The sequence below is a fragment of the Aegilops tauschii genome, chromosome 2 (genome assembly GCF_002575655.3).
Source record: "Aegilops tauschii subsp. strangulata cultivar AL8/78 chromosome 2, Aet v6.0, whole genome shotgun sequence".
In the NCBI taxonomy this organism is placed as follows: domain Eukaryota; kingdom Viridiplantae; phylum Streptophyta; class Magnoliopsida; order Poales; family Poaceae; genus Aegilops; species Aegilops tauschii.
In genome coordinates, this window is record NC_053036.3 from 578,904,868 (window position 1) to 578,932,649 (window position 27,782).

Sequence of the window (27,782 nt, forward strand, 5' to 3'; positions counted from 1 at the left end):
TCCTTGAGGTATAGACCGATGTTATGATCAGTCGGTCTAGAGGGCAGTATAAATTCAAAAAAATTCGAAAAATTATAAAACCTTGGAAACCTAGCTTTGTTTGTGCAAGAGATCATGTGTGCCAAAATTGAGGTGATTTGGAGGTGGTCGAAAAAATCACCGCATTCCGGAGGGACCATTTGGTCTTAACTTAAGCCATTTTTTGAACATGCGGTGATTTTTTCCACCACCTCCAAATCACCCACATTTTCTTTTACACGGTGACCCACATGTGCCAAACATGTCTATGAAAAAAAATGGAAAAAATATATTTTAAAATGCCCCCTTGAGGTATAGACGAATGTTATGATTAGTTAGTCTAGAGGGCAGTATAAATTCAAAAAAATTCAAAAAAATATGAAACTTTAGAAACCTAGCTTTGTTTGTGCAAGAGATCATGTGTGCCAAAATTGAGGTGATTTGGAGTTGGTCGAAAAAATCACCGCATTCTGGAGGGACCATTTGGTCTAACTTAAGTCATTTTTTGAACAAAGGTGATTTTTCCATCAACTCCAAATCACCCAAATTTTCTGTTACACGGTGACCCACATGTGCCAAACATGTCTATGAAATAAAATTTGGAAAAAAACATATTTTACAATGCCCCCTTGAGGTATAGACCGATCTCATGATCAGTTAGTCTATAGGGCAGTATAAATTCAAAGAAATTTCAAAAAAAATATAAAACCTTGGAAACCTAGCTTTGTTTGTGCAAGAGATCATGTGTGCCAAAATTGAGGTTATTTGGAGGTGGTCGAAAAAATCACCGCATTCCGGAGGGACCATTTGGTCTACTTAAGCCACTTTTTGAACATGCGGTGATTTTTTCCACCACCTCCAAACCATCCACATTTTCTTTTACATGGTGACCCACATGTGCCAAAAATGCCTATGAAATAAAATTTGCAGAAAATATTTTACATTGCCCCCTTGAGGTATAGACGGATGTTATGATCAGTCAGTCTAGAGGGAAGTATAAATTCAAAGAAATTCAAAAAAATATAAAACCTTGGAAACCTAACTTTGTTTGTACAAGAGATCATGTGTGACAAAACTTGGGTGATTTGGAGGTGTTCGAAAAAATCACCGCATTCCGGAGGGACCATTTGGTCACTTAAGCCATTTTTTGAACAAAGGTGATTTTTTCCACCACCTCCAAATCACCCAAATTTTCTTTTACACGGTGACCCACATGTGCCAAACATTGTCTATGAAAGAAAATTTGGAAAAAAATATTTTTTACAATGCCCCCTTGAGGTATAGACCGATGTTATGGTCAGTCAGTCTAGAGGGCAGTATAAATTTAAAAAAATTCAAAAATATATAAAACATTGGAAACCTAGCTTTGTTTGTGCAAGAGATCATGTGTGCCAAAATTGAGATGATTTGGAGGTGGTCGAAAAAATCACCGCATTCCGGAGGGACCATTTGGTCTAACTTAAGCCATTTTTGAACAAAGGTGATTTTTTCCACCACCTCCAAATCACCCAAATATTCTTTTACACGATGAACCACATGTGCCAAACATATCTATGAAAGAAAATTTGGAAAAAAAATATATTTTGCAATGCCCCCTTGAGGTATAGACCGATGTTATGATCAGTCAGTCTAGAGGGCAGTATAAATACAAAACAATTCAAAAAAATATAAAACCTTGGAAACCTATCTTTGTTTGGCAAAAGATCATGTGTGCCAAAATTGAGGTGATTTGGAGGTGGTCGGAAAAAATCACCGCAGTCCGGAGGGACCATTTGGTCACTTTAGCCATTTTTTGAACAAAGGTGATTTTTTCCATGACCTCCAAATCACCCAAATTTTATTTTACACGGTGACCCACATGTGCCAAACATGTCTATGAAAGAAAATTTGGAAAAAATATATTTTACAATGCTCCTTGAGGTATAGACCGATGTTATGATCAGTCGGTCTAGAGGGCAGTATAAATTCAAAAAAATTCGAAAAATTATAAAACCTTGGAAACCTAGCTTTGTTTGTGCAAGAGATCATGTGTGCCAAAATTGAGGTGATTTGGAGGTGGTCGAAAAAATCACCGCATTCCGGAGGGACCATTTGGTCTTAACTTAAGCCATTTTTTGAACATGCGGTGATTTTTTCCACCACCTCCAAATCACCCACATTTTCTTTTACACGGTGACCCACAAGTGCCAAACATGTCTATGAAAAAAAATGGAAAAAATATATTTTAAAATGCGCCCTTGAGGTATAGACGAATGTTATGATTAGTTAGTCTAGAGGGCAGTATAAATTCAAAAAAATTCAAAAAAATATAAAACTTTAGAAACCTAGCTTTGTTTGTGCAAGAGATCATGTGTGCCAAAATTGAGGTGATTTGGAGTTGGTCGAAAAAATCACCGCATTCTGGAGGGACCATTTGGTCTAACTTAAGTCATTTTTTGAACAAAGGTGATTTTTCCATCAACTCCAAATCACCCAAATTTTCTGTTACACGGTGACCCACATGTGCCAAACATGTCTATGAAAGAAAATTTGGAAAAAAACATATTTTACAATGCCCCCTTGAGGTATAGACCGATCTCATGATCAGTTAGTCTATAGGGCAGTATAAATTCAAAGAAATTTCAAAAAAAATATAAAACCTTGGAAACCTAGCTTTGTTTGTGCAAGAGATCATGTGTGCCAAAATTGAGGTTATTTGGAGGTGGTCGAAAAAATCACCGCATTCCGGAGGGACCATTTGGTCTACTTAAGCCACTTTTTGAACATGCGGTGATTTTTTCCACCACCTCCAAACCATCCACATTTTCTTTTACATGGTGACCCACATGTGCCAAAAATGCCTATGAAATAAAATTTGCAGAAAATATTTTACATTCCCCCTTGAGGTATAGACGGATGTTATGATCAGTCAGTCTAGAGGGAAGTATAAATTCAAAAAAATTCAAAAAAATATAAAACCTTGGAAACCTAACTTTGTTTGTACAAGAAATCATGTGTGACAAAACTTGGGTGATTTGGAGGTGTTCGAAAAAATCACCGCATTCCGGAGGGACCATTTGGTCACTTAAGCCATTTTTTGAACAAAGGTGATTTTTTCCACCACCTCCAAATCACCCAAATTTTCTTTTACACGGTGACCCACATGTGCCAAACATGTCTATTAAAGAAAATTTGGAAAAAAATATTTTTTACAATGCCCCCTTGAGGTATAGACCGATGTTATGGTCAGTCAGTCTAGAGGGCAGTATAAATTTAAAAAAATTCAAAAATATATAAAACCTTGGAAACCTAGCTTTGTTTGTGCAAGAGATCATGTGTGCCAAAATTGAGGTGATTTGGAGGTGGTCGAAAAAATCACCGCATTCCGGAGGGACCATTTGGTCTAACTTAAGCCATTTTTGAACAAAGGTGATTTTTTCCACCACCTCCAAATCACCCAAATATTCTTTTACACGATGAACCACATGTGCCAAACATATATATGAAAGAAAATTTGGAAAAAAATATATTTTGCAATGCCCCCTTGAGGTATAGACCGATGTTATGATCAGTCAGTCTAGAGGGCAGTATAAATACAAAACAATTCAAAAAAATATAAAACCTTGGAAACCTATCTTTGTTTGGCAAAAGATCATGTGTGCCAAAATTGAGGTGATTTGGAGGTGGTCGAAAAAAATCACCGCAGTCCGGAGGGAGCATTTGGTCACTTTAGCCATTTTTTGAACAAAGGTGATTTTTTCCATGACCTCCAAATCACCCAAATTTTATTTTACACGGTGACCCACATGTGCCAAACATGTCTATGAAAGAAAATTTGGAAAAAATATATTTTACAATGCTCCTTGAGGTATAGACCGATGTTATGATCAGTCGGTCTAGAGGGCAGTATAAATTCAAAAAAATTCAAAAAATTATAAAACCTTGGAAACCTAGCTTTGTTTGTGCAAGAGATCATGTGTGCCAAAATTGAGGTGATTTGGAGGTGGTCGAAAAAATCACCGCATTCCGGAGGGACCATTTGGTCTTAACTTAAGCCATTTTTTGAACATGCGGTGATTTTTTCCACCACCTCCAAATCACCCAAATTTTCTTTTACACGGTGACCCACATGTGCCAAACATGTCTATGAAAGAAAATTTGGAAAAAAAAAATTTTACAATGCCCACATGAGGTATAGACCGATGTTATGGTCAGTCAGTCTAGAGGGCAGTATAAATTTAAAAAAATTCAAAAATATATAAAACCTTGGAAACCTAGCTTTGTTTGTGCAAGAGATCATGTGTGCCAAAATTGAGGTGATTTGGAGGTGGTCGAAAAAATCACCGCATTCCGGAGGGACCATTTGGTCTAACTTAAGACATTTTTTAAACAAAGGTGATTTTTTCCACCACCTCCAAATCACCCAAATATTCTTTTACACGATGAACCACATGTGCCAAACATATCTATGAAAGAAAATTTTGAAAAAAATATATTTTGCAATGCCCCCTTGAGGTATAGACCAATGTTATGATCAGTCAGTCTAGAGGGCAGTATAAATACAAAACAATTCAAAAAAATATAAAACCTTGGAAACCTATCTTTGTTTGGCAAAAGATCATGTGTGCCAAAATTGAGGTGATTTGGAGGTGGTCGAAAAAAATCACCGCAGTCCGGAGGGAGCATTTGGTCACTTTAGCCATTTTTTGAACAAAGGTGATGTTTTCCATGACCTCCAAATCACCCAAATTTTATTTTACACGGTGACCCACATGTGCCAAACATGTCTATGAAAGAAAATTTGGAAAAAATATATTTTACAATGCTCCTTGAGGTATAGACCGATGTTATGATCAGTCGGTCTAGAGGGCAGTATAAATTCAAAAAAATTCAAAAAATTATAAAACCTTGGAAACCTAGCTTTGTTTGTGCAAGAGATCATGTGTGCCAAAATTGAGGTGATTTGGAGGTGGTCGAAAAAATCACCGCATTCCGGAGGGACCATTTGGTCTTAACTTAAGCCATTTTTTGAACATGCGGTGATTTTTTCCACCACCTCCAAATCACCCACATTTTCTTTTACACGGTGACCCACATGTTCCAAACATGTCTATGAAAAAAATGGAAAAAATATATTTTAAAATGCCCCCTTGATGTATAAACGGATGTTATGATGAGTCAGTCTAGAGGGCAGTATAAATTCAAAAAAATTCAAAAAAATATAAAACTTTGGAAACCTAGTTTTGTTTGTGCAAGAGATCATGTGTGCCAAAATTGAGGTGATTTGGAGTTGGTCGAAAAAATCACCGCCTTCCGGAGGGACTATTTGGTCTACTTAAGCCACTTTTTGAACATGCGGTGATTTTTTCCACCACCTCCAAACCACCCACATTTTCTTTTACACGGTGACCCACATGTGCCAAACATGCCTATGAAAGAAAATTTGCAAAAAATATTTTACATTGCCCCCTTGAGGTATAGACGGATGTTATGATCAGTCAGTCTAGAGGGCAGTATAAATTCGAAGAAATTCAAAAAAATAAAACCTTGGAAACCTAGCTTTGTTTGTGCAAGAGATCATGTGTGCCAAAATTTGGGTGATTTGGAGGTGGTAAAAAAAGCACCGCTTTCCGGAGGGACCATTTGGTCTAGCTTAAGCCATTTTTGAACAAAGGTGATTTTTTCACCACCTCCAAACCATCCACATTTTCTTTTACATGGTGACCCACATGTGCCAAAAATGCCTATGAAATAAAATTTGCAAAAAATATTTTACATTGCCCCCTTGAGGTATAGACGGATGTTATGATCAGTCAGTCTAGAGGGAAGTATAAATTCAAAGAAATTCAAAAAAATATAAAACCTTGGAAACCTAGCTTTGTTTGTACAAGAGATCATGTGTGACAAAACTTGGGTGATTTGGAGGTGTTCGAAAAAATCACCGCATTCCGGAGGGACCATTTGGTCACTTAAGCCATTTTTTGAACAAAGGTGATTTTTTCCACCACCTCCAAATCACCCAAATTTTCTTTTACACGGTGACCCACATGTGCCAAACATGTCTGTGAAAGAAAATTTGGAAAAAAATATATTTTACAATGCCCCCTTGAGGTATAGACCGATGTTATGGTCAGTCAGTCTAGAGGGCAGTATAAATTTAAAAAAATTCAAAAATATATAAAACCTTGGAAACCTAGCTTTGTTTGTGCAAGAGATCATGTGTGCCAAAATTTGGGTGATTTGAAGTCGGTAAAAAAAGCACCGCTTTCCGGAGGGACCATTTGGTTTAACTTAAGCCATTTCTGAACAAAGGTGATTTTTTCCACCACCTCCAAATCACCCAAATATTCTTTTACACGATGAACCACATGTGCCAAACATATATATGAAAGAAAATTTGGAAAAAAATATATTTTGCAATGCCCCCTTGAGGTATAGACCGATGTTATGATCAGTCAGTCTAGAGGGCAGTATAAATACAAAACAATTCAAAAAAATATAAAACCTTGGAAACCTATCTTTGTTTGGCAAAAGATCATGTGTGCCAAAATTGAGGTGATTTGGAGGTGGTCGAAAAAAATCACCGCAGTCCGGAGGGAGCATTTGGTCACTTTAGCCATTTTTTGAACAAAGGTGATTTTTTCCATGACCTCCAAATCACCCAAATTTTATTTTACACGGTGACCCACATGTGCCAAACATGTCTATGAAAGAAAATTTGGAAAAAATATATTTTACAATGCTCCTTGAGGTATAGACCGATGTTATGATCAGTCGGTCTAGAGGGCAGTATAAATTCAAAAAAATTCAAAAAATTATAAAACCTTGGAAACCTAGCTTTGTTTGTGCAAGAGATCATGTGTGCCAAAATTGAGGTGATTTGGAGGTGGTCGAAAAAATCACCGCATTCCGGAGGGACCATTTGGTCTTAACTTAAGCCATTTTTTGAACATGCGGTGATTTTTTCCACCACCTCCAAATCACCCAAATTTTCTTTTACACGGTGACCCACATGTGCCAAACATGTCTATGAAAGAAAATTTGGAAAAAAAAAATTTTACAATGCCCACATGAGGTATAGACCGATGTTATGGTCAGTCAGTCTAGAGGGCAGTATAAATTTAAAAAAATTCAAAAATATATAAAACCTTGGAAACCTAGCTTTGTTTGTGCAAGAGATCATGTGTGCCAAAATTGAGGTGATTTGGAGGTGGTCGAAAAAATCACCGCATTCCGGAGGGACCATTTGGTCTAACTTAAGACATTTTTTAAACAAAGGTGATTTTTTCCACCACCTCCAAATCACCCAAATATTCTTTTACACGATGAACCACATGTGCCAAACATATCTATGAAAGAAAATTTTGAAAAAAATATATTTTGCAATGCCCCCTTGAGGTATAGACCAATGTTATGATCAGTCAGTCTAGAGGGCAGTATAAATACAAAACAATTCAAAAAAATATAAAACCTTGGAAACCTATCTTTGTTTGGCAAAAGATCATGTGTGCCAAAATTGAGGTGATTTGGAGGTGGTCGAAAAAAATCACCGCAGTCCGGAGGGAGCATTTGGTCACTTTAGCCATTTTTTGAACAAAGGTGATGTTTTCCATGACCTCCAAATCACCCAAATTTTATTTTACACGGTGACCCACATGTGCCAAACATGTCTATGAAAGAAAATTTGGAAAAAATATATTTTACAATGCTCCTTGAGGTATAGACCGATGTTATGATCAGTCGGTCTAGAGGGCAGTATAAATTCAAAAAAATTCAAAAAATTATAAAACCTTGGAAACCTAGCTTTGTTTGTGCAAGAGATCATGTGTGCCAAAATTGAGGTGATTTGGAGGTGGTCGAAAAAATCACCGCATTCCGGAGGGACCATTTGGTCTTAACTTAAGCCATTTTTTGAACATGCGGTGATTTTTTCCACCACCTCCAAATCACCCACATTTTCTTTTACACGGTGACCCACATGTTCCAAACATGTCTATGAAAAAAATGGAAAAAATATATTTTAAAATGCCCCCTTGATGTATAAACGGATGTTATGATGAGTCAGTCTAGAGGGCAGTATAAATTCAAAAAAATTCAAAAAAATATAAAACTTTGGAAACCTAGTTTTGTTTGTGCAAGAGATCATGTGTGCCAAAATTGAGGTGATTTGGAGTTGGTCGAAAAAATCACCGCCTTCCGGAGGGACTATTTGGTCTACTTAAGCCACTTTTTGAACATGCGGTGATTTTTTCCACCACCTCCAAACCACCCACATTTTCTTTTACACGGTGACCCACATGTGCCAAACATGCCTATGAAAGAAAATTTGCAAAAAATATTTTACATTGCCCCCTTGAGGTATAGACGGATGTTATGATCAGTCAGTCTAGAGGGCAGTATAAATTCGAAGAAATTCAAAAAAATAAAACCTTGGAAACCTAGCTTTGTTTGTGCAAGAGATCATGTGTGCCAAAATTTGGGTGATTTGGAGGTGGTAAAAAAAGCACCGCTTTCCGGAGGGACCATTTGGTCTAGCTTAAGCCATTTTTGAACAAAGGTGATTTTTTCACCACCTCCAAACCATCCACACTTTCTTTTACATGGTGACCCACATGTGCCAAAAATGCCTATGAAATAAAATTTGCAAAAAATATTTTACATTGCCCCCTTGAGGTATAGACGGATGTTATGATCAGTCAGTCTAGAGGGAAGTATAAATTCAAAGAAATTCAAAAAAATATAAAACCTTGGAAACCTAGCTTTGTTTGTACAAGAGATCATGTGTGACAAAACTTGGGTGATTTGGAGGTGTTCGAAAAAATCACCGCATTCCGGAGGGACCATTTGGTCACTTAAGCCATTTTTTGAACAAAGGTGATTTTTTCCACCACCTCCAAATCACCCAAATTTTCTTTTACACGGTGACCCACATGTGCCAAACATGTCTGTGAAAGAAAATTTGGAAAAAAATATATTTTACAATGCCCCCTTGAGGTATAGACCGATGTTATGGTCAGTCAGTCTAGAGGGCAGTATAAATTTAAAAAAATTCAAAAATATATAAAACCTTGGAAACCTAGCTTTGTTTGTGCAAGAGATCATGTGTGCCAAAATTTGGGTGATTTGAAGTCGGTAAAAAAAGCACCGCTTTCCGGAGGGACCATTTGGTTTAACTTAAGCCATTTCTGAACAAAGGTGATTTTTTCCACCACCTCCAAATCACCCAAATATTCTTTTACACGATGAACCACATGTGCCAAACATATCTATGAAAGAAAATTTGGAAAAAAAATATATTTTGCAATGCCCCCTTGAGGTATAGACCGATGTTATGATCAGTCAGTCTAGAGGGCAGTATAAATACAAAACAATTCAAAAAAATATAAAACCTTGGAAACCTATCTTTGTTTGGCAAAAGATCATGTGTGCCAAAATTGAGGTGATTTGGAGGTGGTCGAAAAAAATCACCGCAGTCCGGAGGGAGCATTTGGTCACTTTAGCCATTTTTTGAACAAAGGTGATTTTTTCCATGACCTCCAAATCACCCAAATTTTATTTTACACGGTGACCCACATGTGCCAAACATGTCTATGAAAGAAAATTTGGAAAAAATATATTTTACAATGCTCCTTGAGGTATAGACCGATGTTATGATCAGTCGGTCTAGAGGGCAGTATAAATTCAAAAAAAATAAAAAAATTATAAAACCTTGGAAACCTAGCTTTGTTTGTGCAAGAGATCATGTGTGCCAAAATTGAGGTGATTTGGAGGTGGTCGAAAAAATCACCGCATTCCGGAGGGACCATTTGGTCTTAACTTAAGCCATTTTTTGAACATGCGGTGATTTTTTCCACCACCTCCAAATCACCCACATTTTCTTTTACACGGTGACCCACATGTGCCAAACATGTCTATGAAAAAAATGGAAAAAATATATTCTAAAATGCCCCCTTGAGGTATAGACGAATGTTATGATTAGTTAGTCTAGACGGCAGTATAAATTCAAAAAAATTCAAAAAAATATAAAACTTTGGAAACCTAGCTTTGTTTGTGCAAGAGATCATGTGTGCCAAAATTGAGGTTATTTGGAGGTGGTCGAAAAAATCACCGCATTCCGGAGGGACTATTTGGTCTACTTAAGCCACTTTTTGAACATGCGGTGATTTTTTCCACCACCTCCAAACCACCCACATTTTCTTTTACACGGTGACCCACATGTGCCAAACATGCCTATGAAAGAAAATTTGCAAAAAATATTTTACATTGCCCCCTTGAGGAATAGACGGATGTTATGATCAGTCAGTCTAGAGGGCAGTATAAATTCGAAGAAATTCAAAAAAATAAAACCTTGGAAATCTAGCTTTGTTTGTGCAAGAGATCATGTGTGCCAAAATTTGGGTGATTTGGAGGTGGTAAAAAAAGCACCGCTTTCCCGAGGGACAATTTGGTCTAACTTAAGCCATTTTTGAACAAAGGTGATTTTTTCCACCACCTCCAAACCATCCACATTTTCTTTTACATGGTGACCCACATGTGCCAAAAATGCCTATGAAATAAAATTTGCAAAAAATATTTTACATTGCCCCCTTGAGGTATAGACGGATGTTATGATCAGTCAGTCTAGAGGGAAGTATAAATTCAAAGAAATTCAAAAAAATATAAAACCTTGGAAACCTAGCTTTGTTTGTACAAGAGATCATGTGTGACAAAACTTGGGTGATTTGGAGGTGTTCGAAAAAATCACCACATTCCGGAGGGACCATTTGGTCACTTAAGCCATTTTTTGAACAAAGGTGATTTTTTCCACCACCTCCAAATCACCCAAATTTTCTTTTACACGGTGACCCACATGTGCCAAACATGTCTGTGAAAGAAAATTTGGAAAAAAAAATATTTTACAATGCCCCCTTGAGGTATAGACCGATGTTATGGTCAGTCAGTCTAGAGGGCAGTATAAATTTAAAAAAATTCAAAAATATATAAAACCTTGGAAACCTAGCTTTGTTTGTGCAAGAGATCATGTGTGCCAAAATTGAGGTGATTTGGAGGTGGTCGAAAAAATCACCGCATTCCGGAGGGACCATTTGGTCTTAACTTAAGCCATTTTTTGAACATGCGGTGATTTTTTCCACCACCTCCAAATCACCCACATTTCCTTTTACACGGTGACCCACATGTGCCAAACATGTCAATGAAAGAAAATTTGGAAAAATATATTTTACAATGCCCCCTTGAAGTATAGATGGATGTTATGATCAGTCAGTCTAGAGGGCAGTATATATTAAAAAAAAATTCAAAAAAATATAAAACCTTGGAAACCTAGCTTTGTTTGTGCAACAGATCATGTGTGCCAAAATTGAGGCGATTTGGAGGTGGTCGAAAAAATCACCGCATTCCGGAGGGACCATTTGGTCACTTTAGCCATTTTTTGAACAAAGGTGATTTTTTCCATGACCTCCAAATCACCCAAATTTTATTTTACACGGTGACCCACATGTGCCAAACATGTCTATGAAAGAAAATTTGGAAAAAATATATTTTACAATGCTCCTTGAGGTATAGACCGATGTTATGATCAGTCGGTCTAGAGGGCAGTATAAATTCAAAAAAATTCAAAAAATATAAAACCTTGGAAACCTAGCTTTGTTTGTGCAAGAGATCATGTGTGCCAAAATTGAGGTGATTTGGAGGTGGTCGAAAAAATCACCGCATTCCGAAGGGACCATTTGTTCTTAACTTAAGCCATTTTTTGAACATCCGGTGATTTTTTCCACCACCTCCAAATCACCCACATTTTGTTTTACACGGTGACCCACATGTGCCAAACATGTCTATGAAAAAAAGGAAAAAATATATTTTAAAATGCCCCCTTGATGTATAAACGGATGTTATAATCAGTCAGTCTAGAGGGCAGTATAAATTCAAAAAAATTCAAAAAAATATAAAACTTTGGAAACCTAGCTTTGTTTGTGCAAGAGATCATGTGTGCCAAAATTGAGGTGATTTGGAGGTGGTCAAAAAAATCACCGCATTCCGGAGGGACTATTTGGTCTACTTAAGCCACTTTTTGAACATGCGGTGATTTTTTCCACCACCTCCAAACCACCCACATTTTCTTTTACACAGTGACCCACATGTGCCAAACATGCCTATGAAAGAAAATTTGCAAAAAATATTTTACATTGCCGCCTTGAGGTATAGACGGATGTTATGATCAGTCAGTCTAGAGGGCAGTATAAATTCGAAGAAATTCAAAAAAATAAAACCTTCGAAACCTAGCTTTGTTTGTGCAAGAGATCATGTGTGCCAAAATTTGGGTGATTTGGAGGTGGTAAAAAAAGCACCGCTTTCCAGAGGGACCATTTGGTCTAACTTAAGCCATTTTTGAACAAAGGTGATTTTTTCCACCACCTCAAATCACCGAAATATTCTTTTACACGATGAACCACATGTGCCAAACATATATATGAAAGAAAATTTGGAAAAAAATATATTTTGCAATGCCCCCTTGAGGTATAGACCGATGTTATGATCAGTCAGTCTAGAGGGCAGTATAAATACAAAACAATTCAAAAAAAAATAAAACCTTGGAAACCTATCTTTGTTTGGCAAAAGATCATGTGTGCCAAAATTGAGGTGATTTGGAGGTGGTCGAAAAAAATCACCGCAGTCCGGAGGGAGCATTTGGTCACTTTAGCCATTTTTTGAACAAAGGTGATTTTTTCCATGACCTCCAAATCACCCAAATTTTCTGTTACACGGTGACCCACATTTGCCAAACATGTCTATGAAAGAAAATTTGGAAAAAATATATTTTACAATGCTCCTTGAGGTATAGACCGATGTTATGATCAGTCGGTCTAGAGGGCAGTATAAATTCAAAAAAATTCAAAAAATTATAAAACCTTGGAAACCTAGCTTTGTTTGTGCAAGAGATCATGTGTGCCAAAATTGAGGTGATTTGGAGGTGGTCAAAAAAATCACCGCATTCCGGAGGGACCATTTGGTCTTAACTTAAGCCATTTTTTGAAATGCGGTGATTTTTTCCACCACCTCAAAATCACCCACATTTTCTTTTACACGGTGACCCACATGTGCCAAACATGTCTATGAAAAAAATGGAAAAAATATATTTTAAAATGCCCCCTTGAGGTATAGACGGATGTTATGATCAGTCAGTCTAGAGGGCAGTATAAATTCAAAAAAATTCAAAATAATATAAAAATTTGGAAACCTAGCTTTGTTTGTGCAAGAGATCATGTGTGCCAAAATTGAGGTGATTTGGAGTTGGTCGAAAAAATCACCGCATTCTGGAGGGACCATTTGGTCTAACTTAAGTCATTTTTTGAACAAAGGTGATTTTCCATCACCTCCAAATCACCCAAATTTTCTGTTACACGGTGACCCACATGTGCCAAACATGTCTATGAAAGAAAATTTGGAAAAAATATATTTTACAATGCCCCCTTGAGGTATAGACCAATTTCTTGATCAGTTAGTCTATAGGGCAGTATAAATTCGAAGAAATTCAAAAAAATAAAACCTTGGAAACCTAGCTTTGTTTGTGCAAGAGATCATGTGTGCCAAAATTTGGGTGATTTGGAGGTGGTAAAAAAAGCACCGCTTTCCGGAGGGACCATTTGGTCTAGCTTAAGCCATTTTTGAACAAAGGTGATTTTTTCTCCACCTCCAAACCATCCACATTTTCTTTTACATGGTGACCCACATGTGCCAAAAATGCCTATGAAATAAAATTTGCAAAAAATATTTTACATTGCCCCCTTGAGGTATAGACGGATGTTATGATCAGTCAGTCTAGAGGGAAGTATAAATTCAAAGAAATTCAAAAAAATATAAAACCTTGGAAACCTAGCTTTGTTTGTACAAGAGATCATGTGTGACAAAACTTGGGTGATTTGGAGGTGTTCGAAAAAATCACCGCATTCCGGAGGGACCATTTGGTCACTTAAGCCATTTTTTGAACAAAGGTGATTTTTTCCACCACCTCCAAATCACCCAAATTTTCTTTTACACGGTGACCCACATGTGCCAAACATGTCTGTGAAAGAAAATTTGGAAAAAAAAATATTTTACAATGCCCCCTTGAGGTATAGACCGATGTTATGGTCAGTCAGTCTAGAGGGCAGTATAAATTTAAAAAAATTCAAAAATATATAAAACCTTGGAAACCTAGCTTTGTTTGTGCAAGAGATCATGTGTGCCAAAATTGAGGTGATTTGGAGGTGGTCGAAAAAATCACCGCATTCCGGAGGGACCATTTGGTCTTAACTTAAGCCATTTTTTGAACATGCGGTGATTTTTTCCACCACCTCCAAATCACCCACATTTCCTTTTACACGGTGACCCACATGTGCCAAACATGTCAATGAAAGAAAATTTGGAAAAATATATTTTACAATGCCCCCTTGAAGTATAGATGGATGTTATGATCAGTCAGTCTAGAGGGCAGTATATATTAAAAAAAAATTCAAAAAAATATAAAACCTTGGAAACCTAGCTTTGTTTGTGCAACAGATCATGTGTGCCAAAATTGAGGCGATTTGGAGGTGGTCGAAAAAATCACCGCATTCCGGAGGGACCATTTGGTCACTTTAGCCATTTTTTGAACAAAGGTGATTTTTTCCATGACCTCCAAATCACCCAAATTTTATTTTACACGGTGACCCACATGTGCCAAACATGTCTATGAAAGAAAATTTGGAAAAAATATATTTTACAATGCTCCTTGAGGTATAGACCGATGTTATGATCAGTCGGTCTAGAGGGCAGTATAAATTCAAAAAAATTCAAAAAATATAAAACCTTGGAAACCTAGCTTTGTTTGTGCAAGAGATCATGTGTGCCAAAATTGAGGTGATTTGGAGGTGGTCGAAAAAATCACCGCCTTCCGAAGGGACCATTTGTTCTTAACTTAAGCCATTTTTTGAACATCCGGTGATTTTTTCCACCACCTCCAAATCGCCCACATTTTCTTTTACACGGTGACCCACATAAGCCAAACATGTCTATGAAAAAAAAGGAAAAAATATATTTTAAAATGCCCCCTTGAGGTATAGACGGATGTTATGATCAGTCAGTCTAGAGGGCAGTATAAATTCAATAAAATTCAAAAAAATATAAAACTTTGGAAACCTAGCTTTGTTTGTGCAAGAGATCATGTGTGCCAAAATTGAGGTGATTTGGAGTTGGTCGAAAAAATCACCGCATTCCGGAGGGACAATTTGGTCTAACTTAAGTCATTTTTTGAACAAAGGTGATTTTTCCATCACCCAAATTTTCTGTTACACCGTGACCCACATGTGCCAAACATGTCTATGAAAGAAAATTTGGAAAAATATATTTTACAATGCCCCCTTGAGGTATAGACCGATCTCATGATCAGTTAGTCTATAGGGCAGTATAAATTCAAAGAAAATTCAAAAAAAATATAAAACCTTGGAAACCTAGCTTTGTTTGTGCAAGAGATCATGTGTGCCAAAATTGAGGTGATTTGGAGGTGGTCGAAAAAATCACCGCATTCCGGAGGGACCATTTGGTCTACTTATGCCACCTTTTGAACATGCGGTGATTTTTTCCACCACCTCCAAACCACCCACATTTTCTTTTACACGGTGACCCACATGTGCCAAACATGCCTATGAAAGAAAATTTGCAAAAAATATTTTACATTGCCCCCTTGAGGTATAGACGGATGTTATGATCAGTCAGTCTAGAGGGAAGTATAAATTCAAAGAAATTCAAAAAAATATAAAACCTTGGAAACCTAGCTTTGTTTGTACAAGAGATCATGTGTGACAAAACTTGGGTGATTTGGAGGTGTTCGAAAAAATCACCGCATTCCGGAGGGACCATTTGGTCTAACTTAAGCCATTTTTTGAACAAAGGTGATTTTTTCCACCACCTCCAAATCACCCAAATTTTCTTTTACACGGTGACCCACATGTGCCAAACATGTCTATGAAAGAAAATTTGGAAAAAAATATATTTTACAATGCCCCCTTGAGGTACAGACCGATGTTATGGTCAGTCAGTCTAGAGGGCAGTATAAATTTAAAAAAATTCAAAAATATATAAAACCTTGGAAACCTAGCTTTGTTTGTGCAAGAGATCATGTGTGCCAAAATTGAGGTGATTTGGAGGTGGTCGAAAAAATCACCGCATTCCGGAGGGACCATTTGGTCTTAACTTAAGCCATTTTTTGAACATGCGGTGATATTTTCCACCACCTCCAAATCACCCACATTTTCTTTTACACGGTGACCCACATGTGCCAAACATGTCAATGAAAGAAAATTTGGAAAAATATATTTTACAATGCCCCCTTGAGGTATAGACGGATGTTATGATCAGTCAGTCTAGATGGCAGTATATATTCAAAAAAAATTCAAAAAAATATAAAACCTTGGAAACCTAGCTTTGTTTGTGCAAGAGATCATGTGTGCCAAAATTGAGGCGATTTGGAGGTGGTCGAAAAAATCACCGCATTCCGGAGGGACCATTTGGTCACTTTAGCCATTTTTTTAACAAAGGTGATTTTTTCCATGACCTCCAAATCACCCAAATTTTATTTTACACGGTGACCCACATGTGCCAAACATGTCTATGAAAGAAAATTTGGAAAAAATATATTTTACAATGCTCCTTGAGGTATAGACCGATGTTATGATCAGTCGGTCTAGAGGGCAGTATAAATTCAAAAAAATTCAAAAAAAATTAAAACCTTGGAAACCTAGCTTTGTTTGTGCAAGAGATCATGTGTGCCAAAATTGAGGTGATTTGGAGGTGGTCGAAAAAATCACCGCATTCCGGAGGGACCATTTGCTCTTAACTTAAGCCATTTTTTGAACATGCGGTGATATTTTTCACCACCTCCAAATCACCCACTTTTTCTTTTACACGGTGACCCACATGTACCAAACATGTCTATGAAAGAAAATTTGGAAAAAAAAATATTTTACAATGCCCCCTTGAGGTATAGACGGATGTTATGATTAGTCAGTCTAGAGGGCAGTATAAATTAAAAAAATCAAAAAATATGAAACCTTGGAAACCTAGCTTTGTTTGTGAAAGATATCATGTGTGCCAAAATTGAGGTGATTTGGAGGTGGTCGAAAAAATCACCGCATTCCGGAGGGACAATTTGGTCTAACTTAAGTCATTTTTTGAACAAAGGTGATTTTTCCATCACCTCAAAATCACCCAAATTTTCTGTTACACGGTGACACACATGTGCCAAACATGTCTATGAAAGAAAATTTGGAAAAATATATTTTACAATGCCCCCTTGAGGTATAGACCGATCTCATGATCAGTTAGTCTATAGGGCAGTATAAATTCAAAGAAATTTAAAAAAAATATAAAACCTTGGAAACCTAGCTTTGTTTGTGCAAGAGATCATGTGTGCCAAAATTGAGGTGATTTGGAGGTGGTCGAAAAAATCACCGCATTCCGGAGGGACCATTTGGTCTACTTATGCCACCTTTTGAACATGCGGTGATTTTTTCCACCACCTCCAAACCACCCACATTTTCTTTTACACGGTGACCCACATGTGCCAAACATGCCTATGAAAGAAAATTTGCAAAAAATATTTTACATTGCCCCCTTGAGGTATAGACGGATGTTATGATCAGTCAGTCTAGAGGGAAGTATAAATTCAAAGAAATTCAAAAAAATATAAAACCTTGGAAACCTAGCTTTGTTTGTACAAGAGATCATGTGTGACAAAACTTGGGTGATTTGGAGGTGTTCGAAAAAATCACCGCATTCCGGAGGGACCATTTGGTCTAACTTAAGCCATTTTTTGAACAAAGGTGATTTTTTCCACCACCTCCAAATCACCCAAATTTTCTTTTACACGGTGACCCACATGTGCCAAACATGTCAATGAAAGAAAATTTGGAAAAATATATTTTACAATGCCCCCTTGAGGTATAGACGGATGTTATGATCAGTCAGTCTAGATGGCAGTATATATTCAAAAAAAATTCAAAAAAATATAAAACCTTGGAAACCTAGCTTTGTTTGTGCAAGAGATCATGTGTGCCAAAATTGAGGCGATTTGGAGGTGGTCGAAAAAATCACCGCATTCCGGAGGGACCATTTGGTCACTTTAGCCATTTTTTTAACAAAGGTGATTTTTTCCATGACCTCCAAATCACCCAAATTTTATTTTACACGGTGACCCACATGTGCCAAACATGTCTATGAAAGAAAATTTGGAAAAAATATATTTTACAATGCTCCTTGAGGTATAGACCGATGTTATGATCAGTCGGTCTAGAGGGCAGTATAAATTCAAAAAAAATTAAAACCTTGGAAACCTAGCTTTGTTTGTGCAAGAGATCATGTGTGCCAAAATTGAGGTGATTTGGAGGTGGTCGAAAAAATCACCGCATTCCGGAGGGACCATTTGCTCTTAACTTAAGCCATTTTTTGAACATGCGGTGATATTTTTCACCACCTCCAAATCACCCACTTTTTCTTTTACACGGTGACCCACATGTGCCAAACATGTCTATGAAAGAAAATTTGGAAAAAAATATATTTTACAATGCCCCCTTGAGGTATAGACGGATGTTATGATTAGTCAGTCTAGAGGGCAGTATAAATTAAAAAAATCAAAAAATATGAAACCTTGGAAACCTAGCTTTGTTTGTGAAAGATATCATGTGTGCCAAAATTGAGGTGATTTGGAGGTGGTCGAAAAAATCACCGCATTCCGGAGGGACAATTTGGTCTAACTTAAGTCATTTTTTGAACAAAGGTGATTTTTCCATCACCTCAAAATCACCCAAATTTTCTGTTACACGGTGACACACATGTGCCAAACATGTCTATGAAAGAAAATTTGGAAAAATATATTTTACAATGCCCCCTTGAGGTATAGACCGATCTCATGATCAGTTAGTCTATAGGGCAGTATAAATTCAAAGAAATTTAAAAAAAATATAAAACCTTGGAAACCTAGCTTTGTTTGTGCAAGAGATCATGTGTGCCAAAATTGAGGTGATTTGGAGGTGGTCGAAAAAATCACCGCATTCCGGAGGGACCATTTGGTCTACTTATGCCACCTTTTGAACATGCGGTGATTTTTTCCACCACCTCCAAACCACCCACATTTTCTTTTACACGGTGACCCACATGTGCCAAACATGCCTATGAAAGAAAATTTGCAAAAAATATTTTACATTGCCCCCTTGAGGTATAGACGGATGTTATGATCAGTCAGTCTAGAGGGAAGTATAAATTCAAAGAAATTCAAAAAAATATAAAACCTTGGAAACCTAGCTTTGTTTGTACAAGAGATCATGTGTGACAAAACTTGGGTGATTTGGAGGTGTTCGAAAAAATCACCGCATTCCGGAGGGACCATTTGGTCTAACTTAAGCCATTTTTTGAACAAAGGTGGTTTTTTCCACCACCTCCAAATCACCCAAATTTTCTTTTACACGGTGACCCACATGTGCCAAACATGTCTATGAAAGAAAATTTGGAAAAAAAATATATTTTACAATGCCCCCTTGAGGTACAGACCGATGTTATGGTCAGTCAGTCTAGAGGGCAGTATAAATTTAAAAAAATTCAAAAATATATAAAACCTTGGAGACCTAGCTTTGTTTGTGCAAGAGATCATGTGTGCCAAAATTGAGGTGATTTGGAGGTGGTCGAAAAAATCACCGCATTCCGGAGGGACCATTTGGTCTTAACTTAAGCCATTTTTTGAACATGCGGTGATATTTTCCACCACCTCCAAATCACCCACATTTTCTTTTACACGGTGACCCACATGTGCCAAACATGTCAATGAAAGAAAATTTGGAAAAATATATTTTACAATGCCCCCTTGAGGTATAGACGGATGTTATGATCAGTCAGTCTAGATGGCAGTATATATTCAAAAAAATTCAAAAAAATATAAAACCTTGGAAACTTAGCTTTGTTTGTGCAAGAGATCATGTGTGCCAAAATTGAGGCGATTTGGAGGTGGTCGAAAAAATCACCGCATTCCGGAGGGACCATTTGGTCACTTTAGCCATTTTTTTAACAAAGGTGATTTTTTCCATGACCTCCAAATCACCCAAATTTTATTTTACACGGTGACCCACATGTGCCAAACATGTCTATGAAAGAAAATTTGGAAAAAATATATTTTACAATGCTCCTTGAGGTATAGACCGATGTTATGATCAGTCGGTCTAGAGGGCAGTATAAATTCATAAAAATTCAAAAAAATTTAAAACCTTGGAAACCTAGCTTTGTTTGTGCAAGAGATAATGTGTTCCAAAATTGAGGTGATTTGGAGGTGGTCGAAAAAATCACCGCATTCCGGAGGGACCATTTGCTCTTAACTTAAGCCATTTTTTGAACATGCGGTGATATTTTCCACCACCTCCAAATCACCCACTTTTTCTTTTACACGGTGACCCACATGTGCCAACATGTCTATGAAAGAAAATTTGGAAAAAAATATATTTTACAATGCCCCCTTGAGGTATAGACGGATGTTATGATCAGTCAGTCTAGAGGGCAGTATAAATTAAAAAAATCAAAAAATATGAAACCTTGGAAACCTAGCTTTGTTTGTGAAAGATATCATGTGTGCCAAAATTGAGGTGATTTGGAGGTGGTCGAAAAAATCACCGCATTTTGGAGGGACCATATATATGCTTCTATCCTTGTGTTGTAAATCACCATATCAGAAAAGCAATAAAGCAAGGCTCGATACGAGCCTTTGGCCATCGGTCAGTTTTTTTCGTTCGCTAAAGCTACGTCGAGACGTTCCGCCGAGGCCGCCGGCCAGGACAAGTTCACGTATATGTCTACATACGTGTGTGAGGTGCTTGAGAATCAATCAAGCTGCCCGCTTGTCTAGCTAGCTTTGCACTACACATGCACAGTTCCTGGGTGGTTTTGATCTAGCCAGTTCAAAAACCAACAATTGGTATCAGAGCCTCGACGATCTACGATCAACGATGACGGACAGCGACTGTAGAGTCGGTCAAGTCCGGCAACGGCGGTTCCAAGGCGAACAAGAACAGCGACAAGGTGAAGAAGGGCGGCAAGTCAGCGACTAGTGGTGGCGGAACGGACTGCGCCAATGTACTGATGCATCGCAACATCCCCATCCAGTTCCCGATGCTCACCGAAGCCAACTACGGCGTGTGGGCAGTGAAGATGAAGATCATTCTCCGAACCCCGCGAGTGTGGCAGACCATTACGGACGACGACGTCGACGAGGAGTGTGACGAAGGTGCCGTGGCCGCCATAGCCCAGTCTGTGCCAGATTCCATGCTGATGACATTGGCAGAGTTCGAGACAACAAGAGAGGCGTGGAACGCACTCAAAGAGATGAGGATCGGAGAAGATCGCGTCACGAAGGCTCGGGCACAAGTGCTGAAGCGCCAATTTCACAAGTTGCAGATGGAGGAAGCTAAATCGGTGAACGACTATGCCATGCGTCTAACTACTTTGGTGGCAGAGATCCGCGCGCTTGGTGCAAAGCTCGACGAGACCGAGATTGTGGAGAAGTTTTTCAGTTCGGTGACTGATAAATTCACGTACATCATCGGCACGCTCGAGCAGCTTTACAACATCGACGACATGACCATAATGGAGGCAATCGGACGCTTGCGGACATGGGAAGAGAATGCTCGTGGCTGTTAGAAAGGCAAAGGAGGAGGTAGTGACCAACTCATGTACTCGCGCGCAGATTGGGAGTCCCCAAGTAGCAAAGGAGGGCGCAACGATGGCGAAGGCTCAAGTAACGCGAAGCGCGGCGGACAAACCGGAAAAGGCAAAGGAAAAGGCAAGCCACAAAATCATGGTAAGGCGGACCGATCTAAAGAGCGGAAGCCACGGAACTTGGATATGTCCGAGGTCAAGTGCTATAACTGCAACGAGATGGGTCACTTTGCGAAGGATTCTCCACAGTCTAACAAGCGAGAGATCAAGGCAAATTTGGCGAAGTAGGAAGACGAACGTCCAGGTCTTCTGATGGCCGAAGTTTGTGATATCGTCCAAAAAGCGGTTGTGAAACCAAACCGGGAGGTGCTACTTCATGAGAAAAAGGTAACACCAAAGTTATCTGAAAACCATAACGTGTCGTGGTATCTAGACACAGGTGCCAGTAACCACATGACGGGGTGTAAGGAGAAGTTCCTCGAGCTAGAATATGATGTTCAAGGCTCGGTCAAGTTCGGTGATGGTTCAAATGTGGAGATTTGCTGGCAAGGTTCATCTCTGTCGGGAAACTTTACGAGAATGGATGCAAGGTGGATATCGAGAACGGTGTGATGGCGATCTTCGACAACCTCCGAAACGTGCTAGCGCGTGTGAATCGAAAGAGGAACAAGATCTATATCCTCAACCTTGATCAATCTCAACCGGAGTGTTGGCTCGCCAAGAGTGATGATGATTCATGGTTATGGCATGCTAGATTTGGACACGTCAACTTCTACGCCTTGAAGAAGATGTCGAAGATGGAGATGGTATCTGGGATGCCGTTTATCGACCATGTTGATCGAGTATGTGATGGGTGATTGGTTGAAAAACAGCACCGCAGGCCGTTCCCTGCTCAGTCTACCTACCGTGCAAGTGATGCACTCGAGCTGCTCCATGGTGATCTATGTGGTCCTATCACCCAGCAACTCACGGAGGAAAGAAGTATTTCTTCCTTGTGGTAAATGACTACTCGAGATACATGTGGGTCATTCTCCTACGATCTAAAGATGAGGCGTTTGAAGCGTTTAAGAAGCTGAAGGCTGCAACGGAGATGGAACACAAGCTGAAGGTTCGCACTCTATGAACATATCGCCGTGGAGAGTTTACGTCGAACGAGTTCAACGACTACCGTGAGAAGATTGGCATAAAGAGGTTCCTCATGGCACCTTATACGCCGCAGCAGAACGGGGTTGTTGAAAGGCGCAATCAAACCGTCGTTGACATGGCGAGAAGTTCACTCAAGAGCAAGAACTTGCCGGGGACTTTTTGGGGAGAAGTTGTCTCGACGGCGGTCTATCTTCTCAACCGGGCTCCAATGAATGCAGTGATCGGCAAGACTCCGTATGAAGCAATTTACGTACGGAAGCCGAATGTGTCTCATCTACGGACGTTCGGGTGCGTGGCACATGTGAAGACGGCGGAGCCGCATCTCTCAAAGCTTGCCGATCGCAGCACCAAGATGGTGTTCACGAGAGGAGTTCCGGCACCAAGGCATACCGCTTCTATGATCCACGAACCAAGCGTCTACAGATTTCATGCGACGTCGTGTTTGAAGAAAATCAAGCGTGGAATTGGAGCGCAACAGCCAACGATGCTCCAAACGGAAACATATTCACAGTTGACTTTCCAACTGATGATGATGCAGGGGAGGACGTCTAGGTGGTTGGCATGACGCCCAACCAAGGTGACCACAATGGTAGTGATCATCATGGTGCCGACACCGACGACGACGCGCATGGGTCGCAAGGTGATAGCGACAACGACGCGCAAGACACGGGTAGAGATCTCGGCAACGACATCGACAACGAGGCGCATAGTGACGACGACAATCAAGATGACAGTCACGGTCACAACGACTACGCCAACGACGAGGATGTGGACGAGGTGGATGCCAACGATCTGGCATCTACCATGCCCAGGACTCAGCCGTCTTCCTCAAGTGCATCGATGCCGACACAATTTGTGTCGCCTCCTTCGCAAGCCACAATGGATTCTTCTGGGCCTCGTCGCTACAAGACCCTCAACAAAGTCTACAAGTACGCAAAGCCAGTTACGCTCGAGTACTCCGATTTGTGTTTACTCGGAGTTGAGGAGCCGGCGAACTTCGTAGAGGCGAGCAAAAGTTCAAGTTGGATGCACGCCATGGATGAGGAGATGAAGGCGATCGAGAGCAATGGCACGTGGACTGTGGTAACCCGACCTCCGAACCAAAAGGCCCTAGGTTTGAAGTGGCTTTACAAGTTGAAGAAGGACACGAACGTTGCCATTGTGAAGCACAAGGCAAGACTCGTTGCAAAGGGTTACGTACAACGTCAAGGAGTTGACTATGAGGAGGTGTTTGCACCGGTTGCTCAAATCGAGACGGTGAGAGTGCTCCTAGCTTTGGCAGCACAAGATGATTGGAAGGTTCATCATATGGATGTGAAATCTGCTTTCCTCAATGGAGACCTCAAAGAAGAAGTGTACGTGGAACAACCCCTCGGCTACGAGAAGAAAGGCGAAGAAGGGAAAGTTTACAAGCTCAAGAAGGCACTTTACGGGCTGAAGCAAGCGCCAAGAGCTTGAACCGGAAAGTTAGACCAAACTTTGGTCACGCTCGAGTTCAAAAGATGTCCCCTCGACGATAAAAAGGACAGTCTACCAATCACCAATGAACAGGTGAAGGTTGAAGACCCGACCAAGGAGGAGCGCTGGCGTCGAGTATTGGATGAGCCGACGACGGTAAGGGCGGTCCCTGAAATGCTGCGAGTAACGATGAAGGCAATGTCGACGATCACACCTATGAGTAGTAGTCATCGCATTTGGGAACCAGGTCGCATCGAGGACGTCATGTTTAAGGGGGTGAATGTAGGAATAAACACGACGTGATGTTGTGTGTCCTAGTCGGACACTGATCCGGCACCTATAGAAGCAATAGGATTAGAAGCCCTATCCGAGTAGGTTAGGTTGATACTCCTAGCTGCTATATATACTCACGTATAACCCTGTAATCTCAACCAACGAAAAGAAAGCAATAGAAATAAGTATTCAACAGGACCGACAAGGTCCTGTGGCTATCACATCGATTTGTTTCCTGCCAAGTTACGCGAGATTTCCGTCGACGACGCCAACGTAAAACGATTAGATTCGAAGAGCCAGTGTCCAGGTCGCTACGTGCGTGTACTGTTGCATGCAAAATACATCAAGCTCCTAGCTTGTTTGCTTGCTAGCTTTGCACTACATGTGTGTGAGATCCTGGGTGATTTGATCTAGGTATAGCCTAGTATTACTAGGTATAACCTTGAGTGCGTTCCACACCTCTCTTGCTGTCTCGAACTCCGCCAATGTCATCAGCATAGAATCTGGCACTGACTGGGCTATGGCGGCCATGGCACCTTCGTCGCACTCCTCGTCGACATCGTCGTTCATGATGGCCTCCCACACTCGAAGGGTTCGGAGAATGATCTTCATCTTCACCGCCCACACGCCGTAGTTGGCATCGGTGAGCATCGGGTACTGGATGGGGATGTTGCGATGCACGAGTCTGTTTTCGCCGCCCATTCCTCCACCACTAGTCGCGGACTTGCCACCCTTCTTCACCTTGTCGCCATTCTTGTTCGTCTTGGAACCGCCATTGCCGGACTTGACTGACTCAGTGTTGCTGTCCGTCATCGTAGATCGTCGAGGCTCTGATACCAATTGTTGGCTTTTGATCGCTAGATCCAAACCACCCAGGATCACCAAGTATGTGTGCGTGCAAAGCTAACTCGAACAAACAGACTAGCTTGATCGATTAGTGCCTAGTACACATGTACGTGCAACTAGCTGGAAACTTGCGTATTTATACGCCTCGGCTGGCTAGCTTGATCGATTGGATCGATGTACTTCGGCGTCGTCGGCGAAACACATGCGAATGAAACAAACTGATCGATAGATCGCCAAAGGCTCGTATCGAGTCTTGCTCTTACTTTTTATTGCTGTGATCTTTTCTGTTTACAAAGGGGCAGGGTAGATACATATATATACTAGGCTATACCTAGTAAGAACCACAAGGTCTTCATGAGAAGAAAGTAATACCGAAGTTATCCGGGAACCAGAACGTGTTATGGTATCTAGACACAGGTGCCAGTAACCACATGATGGGGTGCAAGGAGAAGTTCCTCGAGCTGGAATATGATGTTCAAGGCTCGGTCAAGTTCGGTGATGGTTCAGATGTGGATATTTGCGGGCAAGGTTTTGTCCTCTTCGAGGGTCTCACGGGAGACATCGCATACTCACCGGAGTGTACTACATCCCACGGCTTCGCAACAACATCATCTCTGTCGGGAAACTTGACGAGAATGGATGCAAGGTGGATATTGAGAACGGAGTGATGACGATCTTCGACAACCTCCAAAACATGCTAGCGTGTGTGAAATGCACGCAGAACATGCTCTATATCCTCAACCTTGATCAATCTCAACCGGAGTGTTGGCTCGCCAAGAGTGATGATGATTCGTGGTTATGGCATGCTAGATTTGGACACGTCAACTTCTACGCCTTGAAGAAGATGTCGAAGATGGAGATGGTACCTAGGATGCCGGTTATCGACCATGTTGATCGAGTATGTGATGGGTGCTTGGTTGGAAAACAGCACCGCAGACCATTCCCTACTCAGTCTACCTATCGTGCAAGTGATGCACTCGAGCTGCTCCATGGTGATCTATGTGGCCCTATCACCCCAGCAACTCACGGAGGAAAGAAGTATTTCTTCCTTGTGGTAGATGACTACTCGAGATACATGTGGGTTGTTCTCCTACGATATAAAGATGAGGCCTTTGAAGCGTTCAAGAAGCTAAAAGCTGCAACGGAGATGGAACACAAGTTGAAGGTTCGCGCTCTACGGACAGATCGTGGCGGAGAGTTTACGTCGAACGAGTTCAATGACTACTGCGAGAAGATTGGCATAAAGAGGTTCCTCACGACACCTTATACGCCGCAGCAGAACGGGGTTGTTGAAAGGCGCAATCAAACCGTCGTTGACATGGCAAGGAGCTTACTCAAGAGCAAGAATCTGCCGGGGACTTTTTGGGGAGAAGCTATCTCGATAGCGGTCTATCTTCTCAACCGGATTCCAACGAAGGCAGTGATTGGAAATACTCCGTATGAAGCAATTTTACGGATGGAAGCCAAATGTGTCTCATCTACGGACGTTCGGGTGCGTGGTCCATGTGAAGACGGCGGAGCCACATCTCTCGAAGCTTGCCGATCATAGCACCAAGATGGTGTTCATCAGATACGAGAGGAGTTCCGGCACCAAGGCATACCTCTTCTACGATCCACGAACCAAGCGTCTACGGATTTCACGCGACGTCATGTTTGAAGAAAATCAAGCGTGGAATTGGAGCACAACAGCCGACGATGCTCCAAACAGTAACATATTTACAGTTAAATTTCCAACTGATGGTGATGCAAGGGAGGACGTCCAGGTGGTTGGCAAGACGCCCAACCAAGGTGACCACAATGGTAATGATCATCATGGTGCCGACACCGACGACGACGCGCATGGGTCACAAGGTGGTAGCGACAACGACACGCAAGACACGAGTAGAGATCTCGGCAACGACATCGACAACGAGGCGCATAGTGATGATGACAGTCAAGATGATGGTCACGGTCACGACGACTACGCCGACGACGCGGATGCCAACGACCCAGCATCTACCACGCCCGAGACTCAACCGTCTTCCTCAAATGCATCGACACCGACCCAATTTGCGTCGCCTCCTTCGTAAGCCACAACGGATTCTTCCGGGCCTCGACGCTACAAGACCCTCAAGAAAGTCTACGAGTATGCAAAGCCAGTTACGCTGGAGTACTCCAGACTATGTTTGCTCGGAGTTGAGGAGCAAGTGAACTTCGTAGAGGCGAGCAAAAGTTCAAGTTGGATGCACGCCATGGATGAGGAGATGAAGGCGATCGAGAGCAATGGCACGTGGACTTTGGTAACCCGACCTCCGAACCAAAAGGCAGTAGGTTCGAAGTGGGTTTACAAGTTAAAGAAGGACACGAAGGGTGCCATT